This window comes from Trichoplusia ni, chromosome 13 (assembly GCF_003590095.1).
Source record: "Trichoplusia ni isolate ovarian cell line Hi5 chromosome 13, tn1, whole genome shotgun sequence".
Classification (NCBI taxonomy): domain Eukaryota; kingdom Metazoa; phylum Arthropoda; class Insecta; order Lepidoptera; family Noctuidae; genus Trichoplusia; species Trichoplusia ni.
The window spans coordinates 6,692,313-6,712,478 of record NC_039490.1 but is presented as its reverse complement, the minus strand read 5'-3'; the positions used below and the strand labels follow the sequence as shown (position 1 = coordinate 6,712,478).

Genomic DNA, 20,166 nt, shown 5'->3' with positions numbered 1-20,166 from the left:
TTAGTATACCTTAAAAATCAATAGATTATATTTTAAATAACTGATCGCTTTTGGTCTATTTCAAGTCTAGAAGTTCGTTAAATAATTATACTTTTTAATTTTATTTTGTAGCATACACTAAAGTTCATTAAAATCAAAATTTTTGACAGATTTTCATTTGTTGTAAAACGTACGGTCCTGTCACCCGTAAAATACTATAAAACGCTTCGCAATACTTTGAGACGATGAATAATCAACTAAAAACATGTCCAAATGTTTTCAACCCCTGTTTTTAAAATATCGACCGATTGTAGCCGACAATCGAGATCTCGGCGAAGCGATACCACACACGTTATGCCGATAACGTATGGACTGAGCCCGTAAGGGCGGGTCCATAGGATGTTAAAATATAGACATAAATATTATATCAGCAGTGGGTTTAAAAGGACCCGGTATTATTTTGAACAACGCTTCTGTGCGACGAAATGGAATTTGATAAGAGAATTGATGCTGAATTCAGAAAAGCAACGGTTTTAAAAAAAAATTCTCTCATACAAAGTTTGATCAGCTGATGACAGTTTTGTCTTGTAATCCCAAAGTGACTGAGTCACACAGACTGCACGGATAGCCGAGTGTTTGAGTTTACCATAGGTACCAATTTAATTGCGCGCAAAGTATTGTGGGCTCAATCTGATCCGGACAAGCGTTTGAGTGAGTCCACGAATGATTGTCCTGAGTTTCGGTGTCTTTGTGCATGTGACTTTCTAAAACACCTACGCCACAAGGATTAAAATCCTAGTTTTTCGTAAAAGATTTGCCTAACTTCGAATCGTATACCCTACGACATAAGGTTCATTATAATAATTATAATATAACTAAAAATTAAAATATATTCCCATCCCTTTAAAATTGTTTACTCTGCAATAGGCCTTACTGCGCCATATTGCGCCCTACTGACCTCATCCAAAGACCAGCTATGTAGATGCAATTAGTTTTATGCCTACGCTCACATTGCATTTTATAGTCTTGATAGTTTGTTATTTCACAAGAGATTTTATGACCCGGGTTTTTGTTAGGCAACTCAACGATGGTGCTAAAACTTTATCTACGACGAAACCGTTTAAAACGATGCAAATGTTTCGTTTGGTAGCACTTAATGGTTTTGGTGTAATTATATATCATCAGACTATTCAAGTGATATTTAGATATGTTTACGGTATAGTAAAATGCGTAATATTATGTTTCTTTTATGTACAGTTTATGATAAATTCAACGCTTATTAAAATTAATATCGTAATGATCATATTAACACAATACTAGTTTTTGGGTTAAAAATGTAAAAACAGAACCCTATTTCTCTCTCATTAGTTCGTCACGATCCTAATTTGTTTTTTATCCTCAGGAATCCTCAATGTTGAGAGTACGACTAGCACTTGACTGGTTATTCTAAAAACATTAGCTTTAAGCTTTTAGCAGTTAGCTACCTGCAATCAAAACATCATCCAAATTGGTCCCGCAGTTTAAAATTAAATTGCTAAACCTAAACACACCAAAAACTTTCGCCTTTATTCGTGTGACTAATTAATTTGCCCTTTCTGAATATAGATTGTATTTGACAATTTAGTTTATAACCCATGGCTACTGTGGGCGATTCTAATAGTCGAGTTATGGCATTTTATGGCGTTTTATGGCAATATTGTGTGTACAATAATTGGCGGGTACATGTGACTTTATTTTTCTGATTGATACTCATTGATAAGTGAAAAATCGTGTTTTTTATCGTGCCCTGCATAATTTAGTGGAAAATACATGGGTTAAAACAAAAGCTATGTTATTTACTTTCATTTTAATTGTTTTTTACAATGTTGCAGGTTTATTTTGTTGAGTCACGAATGCATTTTGTTATCGTGCCTACTTGGTGGTTAGGGCGATATTAATTATAACACACTTACCTATCAGTTCGAAAGAGGTCACAAGTCCAACCTACATTTTAATGAGTTTTCGATAGCTCATTGCAAGTTTCAGTAAAGTTCTGTAACATCTACTACGCATTAATGATTTTTCGACAGCGTTCGACAAATCTTTAGTCGGGAGTGTATAAAAATTTCCCAATGTATAGAATTGTGTGTTGTTATGTAGTTTTCTTTATGTACCATAGCACTCAGTCAAATCTATACCCCTACGGGCAAATAAACATTCTTTATTCATTACTTTAGCCTTTAACCAACCTTTTCAAAGACCTTATGACCAACATTTTCAGAAAGAAAGTAGGTAGAATATCAAAAGACAAGAATTGTCGCATCTGTAACTGAGCCCAGTCCATTATTAGCAGTGGGGAAGTAGAGACGCCCACGACTCGCCGCCGGCAGCCCCTACCTCGGAAACTCACAATTTATCGCTAACACATACTTACATACATATTATACCGATGAAAGAGGCCGCTGCTTGCGGCGCCATATGTAAATTTTTTCTCAACAATTACTGGACAGAATTTGATTGGACTCAACGGATTGTGCTTTCGCTAAAGGCGAAGAAACTTCGAAGAATCAAAAGCTTTCGAGAGTTTTGCGTTTTTGAATGTTGTATTGTTGTATTCTGACCTCAATATTATTTGCTCGTTTTTAATAATACGCACTTTTTACATGCAGAAGAATCTTCAGGGCTTTAATGACTCAATTACGACAAGAAACTTCGTAAAGTGCATAATTTGCATGTTTGCTGGGATATGTGAATTCTATAGGTTTTGAAAGTATGCACACCTTTGCAATTTTGTATATATACATCATATTCAGTCATATACGAAGCTTTCACCGACGCTTTCATAGCTTTGAATAAGCAGCAAAGCAAAAGTTAGTTCATCTATATCTATATGTAGAAAAAAACAAACATACAGTCTTACTCTTCAATAAGTACAGACCAACTTCAGCAAAATAAATGAATTAAACGAGCCGTGACCACTTTTCTTTTCAATTAAAAACATTGACCAAAAGGAAACAAAAAATCACTTCTTTACACAAACAAATTAACTCCAATCCGGGACTAATGAATTAGCAATTAATTAGCGTTTAAGAAACAATTATAAGAATGGAAAGTTGCTTTCACTGGCTACGTTTAACTTACCGCCCACTGCTGCCTCTTCGGTTGAGAGCGTGACGTTTGCTTGCCCTTTTAAAGATATCTTTTGTCTTTTTCCTACGCTAATACGCAATTTTAAAAGTTCATGGAACATTGGTTGACACGGCAATCGAATCTTACATGACTTTTATTTTTGAAGCTGGTCGTTATTATCTCCTAAAGTTTTAAATTTAGTATACGACCTCTTTCCGCTAAGCTATAACCGCAGAAGTGAAACGATCACAGGTTAAGCTATGCTTGACGCGGTTGGTCCGTAGATGGGTGACCATCTTTGTCATAAGGAGTTCCTCTGTTTTTCGGAAGGCACTTTAATTTGTGGATCCCGGCTGTTATTCGTCGTTCGTCGTTCGTCGTTACAGGTAGTCAAAAGCTTGAAAAGTCTGACAACCAGTCTAACCAAGGGGTATCGTGTCGCCCAGGTAACTGGGTTGAGGAGGTCAAATAGGCAGTCGCTCCTTGTAAAACACTGGTACTTAGCTGAAACCGGTTAGACTGGTAGCCGACCCCAACATAGTTGGGAAAAGGCTAGGCCAATGATACGACCTCTTTCCGGACATAGTCAATCTTTCTAGCCATCCAGTAGCCAATTATATAAGCACTTCAAAAAGGTCCATTATAGCGTCCTCGTCCTTTTTAAAACCGTTGAGCCGCTTAGCTAAGATAGATTGAGGTATAAACATAGTTTTTGTCGGCTTATCTGCTTTTAAAGAAAACTTTTGCATATACAATTCATTTATTCAAGTAAGTTGCGATTACAGAGGCATATGCGAATTTAGTCGCAAAAAAGTGGAGTCAAAAAATCGCTTCTATTATTTTATATTTTAAATCAAAGATTATTTTTTATGAAATGAGTAAATAATTGGGTGCCTTAGTGCATGTCGACAAAACGATTAAATTCCATAGCGCGGGCATCGTCTTAAAAAAAAATAGGTGCTAACGCAAAGTAAAGGTAGACTCAACAATAGGAATAAAGCTAAACATTTCTGCATAATTATAAACTATTTCTATTGTAAGCTAAAGGAAATATTACAAAACATGAATTCCAGTATTATGTGCAATTATTATAATTACAATAACATTCTTAGTTCGATTGTATCAAAGGAACATAAAAATTCCTCCTTATTTCTATTTTTTAACTAAATATTCGGATATTCTTTACTCTACTTAGCATTTTTCCAGGCGATGATGAGGTTGGATTCCACTTTCAGTCTTACGAGATTTAGCTAAAAGCGTATTTCAGAATGACAGTGTTGTCCAATGTCCCACAACCATTTTATTGGGAAATACATTAAAATTCAGGTATCCTCATAACTGTATTGTATGTTTTAAGACTTATGAATTTGCTAAATATGAGCCTACTAAAATTGAAGCAATTTTGTACATATAGTCTAATAACTCAACAACTGTCAAAAATTAAAGCAAATACTTTTCTACGAACCTCTTTAGTAAAGCAAAGTCATAGTCAAATTCTTTATTTCAATTAGACCACTATATGGCACTTTTGAACGTCAAAACAATATCAACATTGAGTAAGTACTTTCAACAACAGTTTTAATTAGTTCACGCTACAGTTTTAAAAAGGAAAGCATACGGCGTTAATGAGTGAAGTGCAGTTTTTATTTTATCTTACACATTTTTGTGTTGTTCAGTGACTTGCAACATGCCACTAACTACAAGTAGTAACGTTACAGTATCACACTTATGACCCCTTGAGTGTGACACATTGGTGTATAGAACTAAATATTTGAGGTTTTACATATATAACTGAGTTTTGTTTTGATCGTTAAACAAGAGTCGAGATTCAGATCTTGTTCGCATTAGTTCTATATATAATTATGATTAGTCTTCGGTTATATCCATTGAACATAACTTGAAAAAATGCTAAACAGAAATAGACCGATCATAAGATATTATATATATATATATAGTCCTCCTTATCGTTTTCGATAACGGGGACCATTGGCAATTCACCTCCTAGCGTGAGCCCTGATGTGACTGGCTAGACCGAGTTTGGATCTAAACACTCGGTCGCAAGCGCTGCAGTAAAGTTGACCCGCAGAATTGAGAGTATAGGTGTACGACGGCTTAGGCCTGTCTTTTTGGGCTTGGCGCTTTTCGTCTAGCTTCTGGAGTCGTTTTACATCGAACGACTTGACGTTTATAAGATATTATAATGTTAATTTCAGTCTGTAATAGTTATAACATTTCCAACTATAGATAAGCGGCAAATTCTTCTTTAACTGAATAGTCTAAGTCTTAATTTCGAGAAAGAAGAGCATTGTTAAGTTCGGGTATTGATCACCGAATTAGCTCTCCTATCTTCTACCTATAGAGACCCCATGCCTTTACCAAGTAGTGGGTTACGAGCTGCAATAATTATATCGCACACGCCTAATCTTCTGGCGATTTTTCCTGTAAGTCTCTTTTTCATTTCTTTTCTAGATAGAGTTCTACAAACTTAAGAGCCGTATGTCCCGCACGTGTCAAGTGTCCAAACAAGTAAATTCAATAATCTCAGTCTGTTTGATGAACAGTTACCATGTTGGTGTGTCGATGTAGCGTCGTGTAACGGGCAAGCATCACGCTTGTATGGCGATGTAAGGTAGGTAGATATATGGGTGAGAGCGTACAAGTATGTTTTCGAAAGATATTACTTTTAAGTTTTTCCGGTATATATCTATTCATGGCATCGGAAAAAAAAAGGTAAAGGTAAAAGTCAAAAAAGGTAAAAAATCGTCTTCTCATCATTGGAGTCTTACTGGATTCAATTTCAAGTCCTTGAAAGAAATGTACCAGATACCTTTTATACACCGTGATTTTTAGTCGTCTTACAAAAGCAGCCCCGTTCATGAATCCAATGACTAGAACACGTTTATGAGATTTGAATATTTATAAAATGCAATTTTTATTCATTATTATGATGCAATTCGTAGATTTAGAAACACAGCTCTGATGCGAGCGCGGTCCGAGCCTTGTAACAATGGTGAGGGGCGCGGGCGACGGCGTTTTTATCATTTTTTAGAGTATTTTTCAGATTTCTCTTGTTTCATTTTTCTTTGTACCTATTATCTTAGTTGATGATAAAAAAATAATAAACGCGCCTAGGGGTATTTTACGTCGGATACATGAACTGGGTTGCTTTTGTAAGACGACTAAAAAATCACCGTGTATAAATAGGTTTAGTTTTGTAAATCGTTTTGCTACCTTTTGTCATTTGAATGGTAAAAGCAACGTAACAAGTTATTGTTTATTCATCGGTTATAGAGGCACACACAAATAATATAAACTCAAAGTAATACATTGCCACCATATTTAAGTGGAATGTCTTCTGTAAAAGACTTTAATTATCAACTGTTATTAATATTTTCCTCACGATCTCGTAACTAGTGTCGTTTCCGATAGAACTCCTTGATAACAAAAGACTACGCCAAACCTTTACTCATATTTTAAAATAGTCTGGACTTTAAAACTGTGACTTTCAATTTCGACATTTCTACCTCGAGATAGGAAATGTCGACTCCATCGTTCTCAAAAATGTCATGTGGTGGTAAAAGTGATGAGATATCCTTTCAGAATTACTGATTTCATTTCGCATTGCAAATTTAATGAAAACAATCTCCGAAATTATCTTACATATCAGGTAAAATACATGAAAAGCACATAAAACGATGTATTCTTTATGATACTAAAACAGTATACTCAACGGTCAAGATTGAGATTACCATACAACTCCAAAAAACCTTTCTTGAATGTAATTTACAAGTTCAATAACGCGAAGGCTGTCTTGACAACAGTCACATACATAAGACGAATGTTTAAATATGTGTTGCGGTGAAACTATGGAGATTGGTCAATGGGTGAAGTGACGAGCGGCGTATTTTATGATTAATTGATATGTAGAGACACAGTTTTAAGAGTAATATTTTAAGTCGTTTTTGTAGATATTTCTGATCATCATAATCATCATCGTCATCCTTGTCAACCCATATTCGTCCACTGCTGGACATAGACCTCCCCAATTGCCAGCCTTCGAGATCTATCTTCGTATTTCAGATATTTTTTTTTATAAATTCTTGCAGCACGTTTTCAAATTAAAGCTAGGATATGGTAAGGATAACATACAGATCTATCTATACACTATAAATAAAATAAACTTCATATGAATTCCACAGAAAATGAGACAGAGAAATTTTAAACAAACTGCAAATATCGACCTTTTTTTTGCAACTTGTTCATGAAAACACACACATAAAATCATCAACATCTAGTCACTCTCCAAAAACACCGAAACCAAACTACAACAGCGACACACATCCTAATCTTACATACAAGTGTGTATTAAAGTTACCGAGTCATATCAAGTCATAGAGCACTCGCTATTAACATTCTACGCATGCGCGAGACGCCCCCCCCTCCCCCACCGCCCCGCATCGACTCACGCGCAGCTCACCCGCGCTTCCCTTCAACTAAACATAGTCGTACACTTTAAGAGATGCTATACTATAAATGGTATGAGAGCTAAGTCAGTTTTTTTAATGATTTTTCTTGTACGTGCCTTGTATAAAAGATAAAAATGTTTTTTTTTATGTTGGATGGGATTGTGTGTCTGTTGTACCGCTGATTCTAATCGTGATGGTGAGATATTGATAGATGATCGTAATTTATTAATTATTGATTACAGAACTTTAATAGGAGACAAAAAATGAGATTTGAAATCAATCCTTTGTGAGTAGTCTCCTGATTTAGACGAAAATTATTGAAATTATTCTTCATTGTTTTATACGTTTGATCGATGCCGTACTACAAATAATATTTTAAAAACATATATTATGTTTTATTATAAACTCTACTAAAGAAGTTACAGGATTACAGGTTTTCAAAATAGTTGTGCGTGCTGACCTAAGGAGATATCAAAGTGTTTGAGAAGTGGTGCATAGCTAAACAACCGTGTTACCAAAAAAAGGGGAGTCATATCAGGATTGATACAAATAATCTTGGAAATTCTTTAAACAATAGAAAGTCAGTGTTTTGGCTCAATTTGGGGGAGGCGTACGTCCAGTATTGGATATCGATAAGCTGAATTACATTTGAGAAAAATGCACATCTTAAGGGATTTATTATTTACTATACGAACTGACCCAACAATCGTTGTTTTGCTATAAAAATTAGTTCTATGGAATAACCAAAAAATAGGGGAATTAAAAATATATGTTGTCTGATCTCCAGACTTGCCCAATATGCACACAAAATATCATGAGAATCGGTAGAGCCGTTTCGGAGGAGTTCAATTTTATACACATCGACACGAGAATTTCATATAACAGATTAACCAATAAAATACCGCCCTACAAAATTTAAACGAGCAAGCCAGAAACACATATGTATAATGATATCTACAGACATATAATTATATCTATAGCCTAGCATTACCATATACCAAGTGCTTTAAATAGTTAAACAAAGTAGAGTTTTGTGCTACAATGGAATTCCCAAATTGTTCTACCACGTTCCGTCCTGTTTCAACCGCGTAATAACACAAGTTTTTGGATAAAGACAGGGATTGTGGCAGATGAATTTCTTGGAATTATTTGAGAAATATTCGCTTTATTTTGTAACTTGAAGATTATATTGTGGCAATGGTTTTCTGGCTTCAAGAATGGATAGAAAATTAGTGGCACTAGTCAAAACAAAACTTTATTTCATTCAGTTCCATATTTTATGTTTAAAAGAATTAAAATTTTTCATTGATAACATTATGTAAAATATAATATGTATTTTATTTCACAATTATGAAAGGATCTTCCGAAATAAAATTGAAAATAAAATAATATTTACATTATAAATTACTAATTATGAATGAAATCATAACAAGCCTTTTAAAAAGCATCCTAATCATGACTATTGTCATAACATATTATATGTCAATCATACAAACATACATACATCAGTGTCAAGTGGTAGCTGTCAAATTATTGGCAATATCTTCATTCATACAAACGCAATATCATTGGTGTAACTTATGATGTATATCAAAAGTTTTTATTTTACATCATAAGGATTATGGACTTTCATCTATTTTTTAATTTATTCTGGCCACAGAGGGGAAAATTAAAACCTTTTGCAACTGTAGATATAATTGCGTTTAAAAATGTTTTAATATAATCTAGCCCACAGCTGAGCATAGTTTTCTTGAGAAGTAGGTATATAGAGAAGGATGATCAAGTATCCGATGAATCCGGGAAATCACGGGAATCCGAGTGGTACCTATAGGTCACCAATCCAATCTATGACCATGTATACATATAGTGGGTTCGATCCCTTCATTGGACAACACATCACTGAAAACTTATATGTATGCATTCCAAATATTGTTGGAATACCAAATGCCAATGTAACTTATAAGAATTAAAACATGTAAAATTATTTTGACAATAGGTAGCCATAATATAGATTTACATTTCATACTCTGGCGCAGGTAAAACGACTTTGAGACGCCATTAAACTCCATATGTTCGCACCCGACATATGCTAATGACAAATAATGACACTATAATGACATCTGACGTACATGACAGTAAAGTCACGAGCCAACAATGACATTATAAACAGACATCGCATTTCTCTTCATACCAACAATTTCTTCCTCAATTCGTGCACGTGAGTCAAATTCGAAAACCGTTTTTGCAAATTAACACCTTAATAGCACTCTATTATGTTCAAAGTACAATTAACAGCATATTTGGTGCATTTTGACAATTTCTTTCCCAATTTAGTCGCTGAAGTTTTTTTTCAATGATTCCCGCACTATGAAATTCAAATCAAATCAAAATCGTTTATTCCAATCTATAATGAACATAAAATACAATTTAGAAACAATTACGGACCCTGTCCTGAAGTGACCCTGTGTGAAGAGAGGAATTCAGTCTTTCTATCGCGGGTGGCTTTAACAAAAAATCAAGTCACACAAAGACGCCCAGACTCAGTACAAACATTCATAAATTGCTTGGATCGAACCAGCGACACATCGCGCACAGTGCTTTTGGCATGGTGACCTAAACCACTCGGCTATAACCTAAAAACTTTTAATCTTTGAAGAAAAGTATCATGCTGTGATGATTAAACAAGAATTAACAATGCTATACCCCTAGGAGTTAAAATGACTTTAATGATTTATAACCTTGTTCACACCTTTCTATAAAAAACTAGTTATCTAAGACTAGATATGGCAAGGTTCTGCAGAAGTAGCTGGGAGAAGTTACCAGTATAACTTAAACTATTTGTTGAGGTATTTAGTATGGAGAAAAAGGTCTTTATTTTTGGTAATTTTAAATATGGTGACTTGATTTTATGAGTATGGTTCAAGTAATTGATATGGTCTTTTTAGATAAAGATTACTAAGATTTTTAGTTAATTTTCAGTTTGTAATGTTTCAAAAACTGTTCCTTATTTTTTTGAACAGAAAACAATAAAAATATATTCCTCATAAGAAGCTACAACATCACATTATATTTTAAAAATTATAAAGAAGGATACAAGCAACCCCCGAAATGGATTATTCATTATTTACAGAACCCTAAAAATAAAAGATATATATTAAAAGATCGACAGTCAGTTTGACGCCTACGTAAATATGCAACGATCAAGAATTTTGACCCAAGCGGTAGGTATAATATACAAAATTATTTTGCCCCAGGTAGTCATAAACAACCCACATCGGCTAATACCTAAATATAAATGGGTTTTAAATCGATAGCATGGATTTACAATACAATGAAATGTAGCAGGATTTCGGATTCGCAAAATGCATAAAAACATAAAAATGTGGTGCGTGCAGACTGGTCATTTCATTTAAGGATATAGGATTCATGGAGTGTTTCAAGATGGGTTCTAAATATCGGATAGGACCTCTAGATGAAAGTAAAATGTTTATTTAAGTAGGCGACTCCTTTACTATTGAGTTTTAACTATGATTCCCCAAAAAGGGCTTTAATCATTGCTTTTACATTTGTCATATACCTAATAAACCCTCTTATTCCAGTACAAGGACTTTAACACCTCTTGCCCGCGACTTCCTCCGCGTTGATTTCAGTTTACAATGCGGTGGTTTCCGTTTTTAAGCAATTGCTTTTGGGAAGGGGGACCTTAGGATATAAAAGGTAGAAACGACGCTCTCACACATAAAATAAAAAAAAATACACAAGAACCGCATATTTTAGCCAAATTTCAAAGTAGTCTATTCAAAAAATTAGATTCATACCTATTATCCTTTACCAGTATTAACCCCCCCCCCTTACAACCCCTCTTAAAAAAATGTACTACGCTTTTCATCAGACTATCTGTATACCAAATTTCATTACAATCGGTTCAGTAGTTTTGTCGCAGAAGCATGACAGACTGATAGACAAACAGAAACTTTCACATTTAAAATATTAGTATGGATTAGCTACAATATAAGCAACACCAGCTGCACCCGATGAGTTGTGGACCAAACTAATGAGTCACACATCACCATCGGTAATATTATGTTAATAGCCAATTGTAAACATGTTTTTAATTTCTTGCTTCGTTTAGCATTGGACTATGTTTCTTTATTTGTCTGCTTAGTCGTTTCATCTTGAAATTCAAATCTATACAAAACAATGATTAGTATTTCTTTGTTTTAGCTCGCTATGCTGCTAGTTAAAATAGTTTAAGAAGACGCTGATATGTCTTTCACCATCTTATGTAAAACTAGCTTTTCGCCCGCGGCTTCGCCCGCGTCGAGGTCGGTTGTATCGCGTTTCCAAGAGAACTCTTCAAAAGTCCGGGATAAAAACTATCCTATGTTCTTTCTCAAGGTCAACTCTATCACTATACCAAATTTCATTAAAATCAGTTCAGTAGTTTAGCCGTGAAAGTGTAACGCATTTTGCATTTATAGATAATATTAGTAGGGATGTTAATAATTAGGCAGCAATTTCGCTGTAAGGAATTTAATCCATGTATCGCGTAGAGTTTTATAACAATTCAAGACACGTAGACTGGGAGGCATTCGTGAATCATACAAACTCTTGACCTACACAGGGAAGGAACCCGCGACCCGCGCTTCTGGCGTGGCGACCTCAACCACTCGCCTATCCAGACAACTTTGTTTGAATTAACTAAAAAAGTTCAACATGCCTCTATCTTTAGTAAAACTTATTTTTTTAAAATCGAATAACAAGGGTCTTATAAGGTTATTTAACAAAAATATAATATACTTTCCTTCATAAAAAATGAATCTAATCCAACTGTTGCAAGAAACATAACCCAAAATGTGAAACTAGTAATTCCACAGCATCAATACGCAACACATGCAATGTCCGAACCTCCTTGCATAACAAAGAACAATTAAAAAAATATTCGGAACCCATTGACCTAGAAGGCAGCCTTCGGACCGGTGTGAATAAATCAATCAATTTAAGAATTCATGTTTATCAATAGATCTTATGGATATTGCTTCACACATGGCGCATGTAAATTAGAATATTGATTACCTTTCCATACTGTTGATGTTTGGTAGGCTTTTAGGGGCTAAATAAGACATTGGACCAGCTCCCCAATTCTACAGCATATGCCAATGATTGAATAGAAATTGGCTTAAATTTTACACTATTCCTATATTTTACACAATCATTGAAAATTCATTGTATAGACAGTGAGTGTTCCGGCCCATACTGAATATTCAATTATTGTCTTGACATAGTGTTTATAATATTATTAGGATAGAACTAAGCACAGACTTAATGCTAAGTACTAAGTTGCTAAATCTAGAATGCCTACCACGAAGAATTAAGTCTGTTGACAATTTTTTTTCCGATGTCTAAACCACATGACTTCTAAATTTATATTGGCATTATGTTGGCCTTGAATTACATTAAAGTTCAAGTGTTGTTGACTTACAAAGATGTTTGATGCTGCGTTGGCCTTCAGGCTCAAAGTTGCGTTGATATACATCGATTGATTTTACGAAAAGTTCTCAATAATAATAATATTCCACAACTTTCACGCAACGCCATCTAGTCTCAAACACAGCAAAGCTTGTATGAGTAATAGACAACTGATAAACATAAACATTTCTAAATGCATACAAATTATAGATAAATTACACCCAAATACAGAACAAATAATCGTGCTTATTGCACAAACATTTGTCCTGGGTGGGAATCGAACCCACGAGCTCCGGTATAGCAGTCACGGCTACTAACCACTAGACCAGACCTGGTTCGAGTTGAGAAAAAACATAGTGAGGGTGTTGAGAGCTGTTTTTACATCCTCTTAATGTTAGGTTTGACAGGAACACCACTTCCTATTGTTACTGCAATTTCTTACAGGTTTTTTAATAGCAACATAAGCAACATTTCGAAGAATGAATCGGATCTACTAAATGTCTAAGATTAAATGTGCAGTGTTATAAAAAAGCTATAGAGCAAATCTACACAAATAATAACCTAACATTAGAAAATATTTTTACTTTCCCTACTGAAACTAGGGAGAGAAAAAAGTAGAAGCTATCGCTGCACCACAAAGGCGTCACTCAAATCCAACTTAATATACCTTTTTTTTGGTTAGGCTGTGGAATCCTTATGGATACCCATCTCCTTGAGGAAGTGGGTAGCGCGTAGCAATTCATTCTATACTTATGCAAAAACGAATGCATGGATTTTAATAAAACTTTATCATAATACAGCTTATAAAGAGCAATAGCTAGTTTATGGTACATTATATTATATCATCAGAATAACGCAAAATATGACCATCAGTGTCAAGTTACTAGAAAAAGATCTATTTGCGAGTTATTATTGCGTACACTTATAACTACGTCTCTGATAATAATTATATGGAGTAGATACAACATTTGGGCATTTTTTGGACAACCACGTGAACAAAGTCACAGGCTCTGCTATTATCTTATCTTAATATATATAAACCTCGTGTCACAATGTTTGTCCTCAATGGAGTCCTAAACCACTTAACCGATTATAATAAAATTCGCACACCATGTGCAGTTCAATTCAACTTGAGGGATAGGATAGTTTAAATCTCAAGTTATAGTCGCAATTTCTTCTAACCATGCGGACGAAGTCACGTGGTTAGAAGAAATTTACACTATAGCGCTTTTAGGCAGCTATATATAGTACACTTATATATAGCTGCCTAAAAGCTCAGTAATTCGTAAGCTAGCCTCTTGGCAAATCTCTAAAAGAAAACCCTACATCAGATGGACCTAGACCAAACTCCAGACTAGCTTTATCGATACATGACTAGGATTGTTTGGCACTAAAAGTGTTCACGTCTGCCTATATCTCAGTCTAGACTAGTCAGCTGCTAGTCTCAATGTGTTCGGAGCGAATTATTGAGAACTTGACTAGAATTTTAGTATTGTCTTTAGGTTCTTCATTTATCTGAAAGAATTATTACAAGACGAAGAGTAATAACTGATATCACTGAACAGTGATAACTATCAATAATACATAATGGAAACAAGCAAATATATTTAAGAAAAAAAAGAAGTTTCATTTCGAAGTACCAACTAGAAAAGACAATTTATAGGGATTCTTCACTCAGATTTTTGGCGATCAGGAGATTAAATCAAAATTTCAACTCAATCGGAAACCGGGAAGTGGATCAAATTCATCTTACAAGAATTGATTATAGACCGACGAGCGAATTTCTAAAAGAGGTCAAATGCTTTTCCTACTCGGGGGTCGAACCCGCGACACGTCTTGGCATGGTGAGACTTGGCTATCCGTGCAGCCATTCATCATAATTTACTCACAATAAATCCTATCCTATAAATACATATTTACGAGTATGAATAAATAGTAGAAACGTTTATAATTTCCTTACGTTTCGCCATATTTCAAGTCAATTAAGAAATAATTATCTGAGCTACACTGACAGTTGTTTGATTTGCTAACTGTGGCTATAAGTGTTATGTAAACACTAGCTTATTTTATGGTTAATTTAGTATAATGAAGGCTTATAGAATTTTTGTGTTGTTAAAATCTATATCTTTACTAATATTATAAATTACTCGTCGAGTGGCGTACACACCGGTTTCAAGGTGTCGCTAGCTCTGAGGTCCCGGGTTCGATCCCCGGTCGGCTCAATGTAAAAATTCACATTTCTACATTGTCTCGGGTCTGGGTGTTTGTGGTACCTTCGTTGTATCTGAATTCCATAACACAAGTGCTTAAGCAACTTACTTTGGGTTCAGAACAATGTATGTGATGTTTTCCGCATTCATTTATTAATATTATAAATAGGATAGTTTGTGACAGAGCATCATTTGGGGGTTGTTATTTCAGAATTTACTGGATCGATCTATGCAATGGATCTTTTGAAGAAACAAGTCAAGGTTATTCGTGAATACGAATAAAGCTGTAGATTAACCTTAGGTATACCATCCAAAACAGTGGGCAGGGTCGACCAGTGTGGGTACAATAAGAAGGGATAATCTCAGGAACTACTGGTTAGAACCGGAAAAAGGATATTTTTGTTGGATAGCCCATTTATTAAGGACCCTTATAGAAGCCAAAACCATCACGCTACGACCAATAGAAGCTCGCGATGAAACCCAAGCGCTTCAACTAGTCCTATAAAAGACTTTAATTAGAAATTACATCACTACATTACAGCACTCAAAAACAGAAAACTCTTCAATAGAATTTTTGAACGTATAAAAAAAATACTCATAGTACAGTACCCACCGCATCAACATACCCAAAAACTTACAAAAACAAACATTATTCCTTTAACATAAGGTTTCTTTTACAATAAACCTGTCACTAGTGATGTGCACTTAACTGTACATAGTGTTGTAATTATAGTACCATTGTTTAATGTGAACTTTGGTCGATAATGCCATGACTACACCACTGAGTCACACTGATACCATTCAATTTATAAGTGATACAATGGTGATTATAAATCATAAGCAAATCGGAATGAAGGATTTGTTCGTGATCTTATTATAATTATTAACTTAATAAAAGAGGTTGGGTTTTGGTTGGTTACAATTAATTTTCACTTTATGTATTTACTTCTATATAATGTATTTTATTAAAAAAAGGTTTTAATATTTTCAGGATTCGTCTGTTTTCCTACATCTTTACAGTCGTTACAGGTAGTCAGAAGCTGAAAAAGTCCGACAGCCAGTCTAACCAAGGGGTATCGTGTTGCCCAGGTAACTGGGTTGAGGAGGTCAGATAGGCAGTCGCTCCTTGTAAAACACTGGTACTCAGCTGAAACCGGTTGGACTGGTAGCCGACCCCAACATAGTTGGGAAAAGGCTAGGTCGATGATGATTTTCAGGATTCGTCTATGTATATGTGTGTAGGTTTGTTTATAACACAGCAACTTTTGAATAACTTCCTATAATAAGCCTCTATTCCTTTATTCACTAAAAATAAGATTAATTTGTTCTGTATTCTTTAAGTCAAATTAAAAATTTTGATTCCTTATCCAGAAAATAGTTATATTTATGAAAAAAATGCATAAATGATCCTGTTAAGTATATACTTACACATTAATGTTGTGTAAATGTATTTTACATGTTAAAGTTAATTATTATGTGTAGATATGGATTAGTAAATATGCATTAAGACTCACTCTGTTTGCGAATTTCTAAGTTTCTTCAGTTTTTCTAATACATTCATATAAAATTGTATTTGTAATTAATTGTTTTTTTTTTTTTTAAATCGCAAGTAGATACCAGCCTTGTATATTAAATAAGACCATTAAAAATTACTAAAGTAATAAATACGATACTGTAACTCTATACTTTTATTAATTAAATTAGTTTCTGCATATCTTAATAAAAACCTGATCTCAATAATATATCAAATCGTAAAAGTGAGTTCGTTTTGAAAAATTGTTTACATCTCGTAATCTCCTAAAATACTGTTATTATTTCTAGCTATCTATATAACAAGGACAGTACTGACATCATAAAAATAATCGTAAACGCTATTCATGGCTAAGACAATTACCTAAGCAATTACTTCGAGAAAAAATATTTTCCTTATAATCACAAGACTTCAATAACAAGTTGGAAAAAGGTAAGATTTCTTTTATAAAATAAACGAAACGCTCTTTATTTGAATCATACATAAAGAACTACCATAATTATATACAACTAAAATAAAATGATCAAAAAAATAAAAAAACTTACCGAAAAAACATCCAAATAGAAACAAAACGAAATATCCGAGAAACACACACAAAACACCGTCTCACAAACACAATTACTTACAACAAGTTTAATAAGTACAAAACACAAGCACAACACACGAAAAATTCTATTTTCAAAAATACGTTCACGTGATTTGTTAGCCAGAGCGACGCACGACCGACTCCCGCGCTAGTTGGATAGTGACTGGCGCATGGGTCTGCGCTTGCGCACCTGTCGTACTAAAAAACAATGGCAAACAATAAAGTCAGTATAGTTAAGGCTATGCTGCCTTATAGAGTGCATAGTTCAGTAATAATATTGAGTAGGTCATTTGTGGAGGCTAGGAACACGTTTGGTTGTATCTACATCATATTTTTACTATTCATTATTGTAGTAAGTATACTCGTAGTATAGTAAATGATTCATGATGTTTTAAAATGGGAAATGGATCTTTATAGACGTATAGTTAGAATTACTTAGTTTGTAAAGTTTGCGAAAGTTTGTGATGGTATTTGTATGTTAGTTACGTCAAACGCTTAAAAAGCTGGTCTAATTTTGATAAAACTTGATATGGATTAACCTGGCATTCTGATATTTTATCTATACTTTAGAGATATGTATATATGTAGCTAAAAAGAATGCGAGTAACCTTGACAGAATATATCACTATTCATCAAACTAATATTATTATTACAAACTTATATGTGTTTGTCTGTGTGTATGTTTGATAGTAACTATCGTGAGAATTATTCATTATTTAAAGATGCAACGGTTAACTCACTCGCATTTATCGGAATTGCCCGACTAGTTTAGGACCTAATCGGAGGCCGCTTGGCCATCTGTTATAGTCTAAAACCACTTCAAGTGTCAAATCAACATTCCGTCTTAAAGTAATATCATTGCGGGTGCGGGAAAGAGATGCCGCTTTACATCATGTAGCGCGCTATCTCGCTCTTACGATTCCAGGAATACACATTCTTGCTTTAAGAGGTTGTGGTAGGACTCTAGGCCACCTGTCGCCTTAGATATAAATTATCGAGAATGAGTCAGTACTTGTGAATTATTTGTAATTGTTAGAATATAATTTTGCTTTGTAAATAACAGTCAGCTGTCGTAAACAAGTTAAATTTTTGCTAGCTTAAATGATTAAGTAATCTTAGGGCATGTTAAACCCTAAGAATGAATCGAATATAGCGGAATGATATTCTCTTTCAGCAGGTTACGTAACTTTGACTTGACAGACATTGTTGACATTGCTTGACATTTCGAGCTAGTCCTCAGGAAGGAAATGTAAAAGGGCAATCTTTTTGTACTTTTTTTTGGAGTCACAAGTCAATAAGAAGTGTATAATTTGGGCTAATTTAATTTAAGGTAAAAAAAATGTTATGATTAAACAAAAGTTTTGAAAAAAACCAGTCAAGTATCAATTTCGTATTAACGGGTAAAATTTTCAAAAATGTTCACCTAACAATTTCATGACCGTACCAAACATTGCTTAGCCTCGGTTTTTTGTTTTTATTATTTCTTTTTATAGTGACAACACAAATATCACCTGTGAAGTTTTTAACTATCTTTTTATGACGCTTCATGAGATACAGCCTGGTGACGGACGTTCGTACAACAAGCTGTGCCTCAGAAATAATTATAGGTATTAGATACTACCTACAATTTTATTCTAATATAGTATTTCATAGAAACAGTTCTACTTCTTACGTAATGCATTACTAACTGAGAAAACTTGAACGAAGGCAAGATGCTGGAACAAGAGTTTAATTATTTTACAATCTGCAAATGCAAAACCACTGTCATTTGCATTAATTTAAGTTAAATATTTTCTTCGATCTTCATTATACACGTAATATATTATATAGAGAAGGTTTCGTACAAATAGGCTAAAGAAAATCTAATTTACGAGCGTAACAACCCTTTCTTAACCTCGTACCTTCATCTTTATTTTTTGTATTTGCTGTTACAATGATAATAGATACTACATCATCTGCGAGCATGTCAATTATCCAGCTACCACAGTTCCTGAGATACAGCCTTGTGACGGACGAACGAACAGACAACGTTGCCTTAGTAATAGTACCTAAATGTGTACCTTGTCATAAATCTCAATCACAGAGAAACTCACATAAAACAAACACAAGCTTTTTAATAAAACGCACTTAAGTTAAGTAGTACAGTCGAGAACAAAAATAGTAACTCTTTAATATTTGATAGTGATCTTATTAACGGACTGCGAAAGAAAGAGATGTATCAAAAATAGTTACTTACTTACGCATAATAAATAAATTATTTACGACTATTAATCAATTATGAATAGTTTCGTTGATGTTGTTTTTACGTAGGTTCGTTAATACTCACATTACTCTTAAACTACTAAATACCTTTACACCATTGTTTAACTTAACGTTTAATTATTAAATAAGTTGCAAAAATGTGCTCTTAAGTTAGCCAGTTTGTATAAAATATATGGTCTTGCATATTTTTATGCAATTGAACCTGGAAGAAAAAGAATAAAAGGATGCGAATTAAATTTGAAATACGGTGAGAATGACAAGTTTTATGTAAAAGAAACGATAGGGCAGATACAGTGATCTTGGGTGTTCTGATGCCTCTTAAATATAAGTTAAAATAAAACAAGATACAGTTCCTTTATAAATTATTATATATATTTTAACTAGTTATGTACCGGACTGTACTCCCCCAGTTTACTATAACGTATACTATAATAAGTCCAAGTGTCGTACACTTGACATCACAATACGTGTCTCGCTCCACCACTCAAATGGTTAATGACACTAATTTACTAACAAAATCCATTTGTAATGACCCTCGAAAATGTTCGTAGAATA

The 20,166-nt window shown here is 34.1% G+C and overlaps 1 protein-coding gene across 2 annotated transcripts in view; it reads right to left on the bottom strand.

Annotated features, from left to right (window-relative positions):
* The window catches only part of LOC113499863 (ras association domain-containing protein 10), a 123,409-nt gene extending 105,674 nt beyond the window's left edge, over positions 1-17,735 (bottom strand). For both annotated transcript variants that reach the window (XM_026880437.1, XM_026880438.1), the window contains exon 1: positions 17,309-17,735. The gene's annotated coding sequence lies outside the window, so the exon portion shown is untranslated. The remainder of the gene's footprint in view (positions 1-17,308) is intronic.
* Positions 17,736-20,166: the final 2,431 nt, after the last annotated feature.